The following is a 2500-nucleotide window of genomic DNA, read 5'->3' on the forward strand; positions in this document are numbered from 1 at the left end:
CCCTAGGGGTACTTGAGCAGCTTGCAGGGGGTACTTTGGAAAATTTTGGATTTCAATTCAAGAAAGAAAAACTCCAAGTAATTTCAAGTGATGTTCACGCATGTCAAAATTGTGTGCAAATCAACTAGCTACAGTAGCAAGCTACAGTGGCTCAAACGTCCAGTTGGTGTCTCAAACACCGGCAGTTCAGTGGAAAATATATTTTGTATGGATTTAGGCTCACTATTGCAGCTTATTTTAACCAGATATCCTGCCTTGTTTCTTGACCAATATTGAGACCTGCCGAAGTACAGTACAGACGTCGTTGTCGGGAGCATTTGCAAATTGCAAACACGTTTGTCTCGTCTTGAGAGACTATAGGAGCTCTGGAATGGATCAATGGAAAACAGACCCTGGGCATTTTTCCTCCTCCCACCAAACTTTCCAGATGCCACTGTGCGGGCAGGTAGCAGGTAGCATGTAGCATGTAGCATGTAGCAGGTAGCAGGTAGCAGGTAGCATGTAGCTTTCTCCTGGCATCTGCCTAACCCAGATATGTCTGCCAGATGGTGAAGTGATTCAGCAAGGTCTACATTGCTCCAGAGTGCAATGCTGGCCAGCTTTACACAGCCCTCCACCCAGTGCTTGGCATTATGGCCTGCTGATTTTAGGGTTGTGTGCGGCTGCTGCTCAGCCATGGAAAGACACGTCTTGAAGCTCATGATAATAAACAGCTCTTGTGCTGACATCACTTCCAGAGGAAGTTTGGATCTTGGTAGTGTGACTGAGTGCTGCTCTGAGATGTTGCCACTTCACGATAACAGCACTTAGACCAGACCGGGGCAGCTCTAGCAGGGCAGGAACTTGTTGGAAAAGGTCACAGGTGGCATCGTATGACGGACGGTGCCCCGTTGAAGGTCACTGAGCTCTTCAGGACGGCCCGCCCCCTACTACTGCCAATGTTTATGAATGGAGATCGCACGGCGTTATGCTTGATCTTATATATCTGTCGGCAACAGGTGTGGCTGAAATAGCCAAATCCACTCATTCGAAGGGGTGTCACTGTCCACACACTTTGGCCATGTCGTGTGACTTTGCCCTCGGATCAGCGTCACGCCTCTAAGGCCATGTTCACATTACAGGCAAATCCGATTTGCTGATGAAGTCATTAATCATCATCATTATCTTGATTGGTTTCCCAAATCTGATTTAGGAGTGTGTCCGCACTGACACAAATCTGATTTTCAAGTCGGATCTGTGTGTCCAGACCTAAACAGCCTATCTGCATGGGTTGCTATGGTAACGACGTGGGCGTCAGTAAATACGTACGTTGGTGATGTGGTTTTCCTGCGCAGAAGCATTTGATCATGAGTTGCGAGTGACGTTCAAATCAGATTAGGTGGATCTGCGCGTCCGCACTGAAGTCACATCAGTCAAAAGCAGATTGGAAACTACCTCCATATGTGGTTTGGGACAAGTGACACAAATCAGACTTGGAGCATCCAGACTCATAAAACCAATCTGGATAAAGTCATTAATAGGTTACTAAAGTTCACAAATCAGATTTGGCCTCCTAGTCTGAACATGGCCTAACCAACACAGTCTCACAGAAAATTGTATAATACCAACGTTTTGGACCAACGTTGCTATTTTACAATTTCGGCTCGAAAATTGTAAAATAGTAACGTTCTGAGATTTTAGGGTTAGGATTAGAGTAGGGGGAGGGGTTAGAAACAGAAAATCTCCGTAAAACACGCCCAAACCACGCCCACCGCTGTAGACACATACGTTACCATTTTACAATTTCTTAGCCGAAATTGTAAAATAGCAACGTTTGTCCACAAACGTTGCTATTTTACAATTTTTTTGGAGATCGGGTTGGGCCTAACATGCTCACACCATGGTCAGACATGGTCATTATCCTTCTTTTTTAACCCTTGCCTTCCTGTAGAGATGAGATGTTCTCCCTCGATGGCTGTTACATCTCTGTCACAGCTGCTTCCTGCATGGTCCAGGCGGCAGTCTAAGGCCGCATGTTCAGACTAGGAGGCCAAATCTGATTTGTGAACTTTAATGACCTATTAATGATTCTATCCAGATTGGTTTTATGAGTCTCTGGACGCTCCAAGTCTGATTTGTGTCACTTGTCCCAAACCACATATGGAGGTCTGGACACACAGGTCTGACTTGCCCAACTTGCCCAAATCAGATTTGTGGCAGTGCAGACACACTCCCAAATCAGATTTGGGAAACCAATCAAGATAATGATGATTAATGACTTTAGCAGCAAATGGGATTTGCCTGTAATGTGAACATGGCCTAACAGAGCATTTAACTTCTACTACGGCTCTGAGATGCTTTCAGAAAGCCCAGATGCAAGTTAATTTAAAAAGTGTGTGTGTGTGTGTGTGTGTGTGTGTGTGTGTGTGTGTGTGTGTGTGTGTGTGTGTGTGTGTGTGTGTGTGTGTGTGTGTGTGTGCATGCGTGCGTGCGTGTGTGCGTGCGTGCGTGCGTGCGTTAG

This window comes from Poromitra crassiceps (assembly GCF_964638095.1).
Source record: "Poromitra crassiceps genome assembly, chromosome: 20".
Classification (NCBI taxonomy): Eukaryota; Metazoa; Chordata; class Actinopteri; order Beryciformes; family Melamphaidae; genus Poromitra; species Poromitra crassiceps.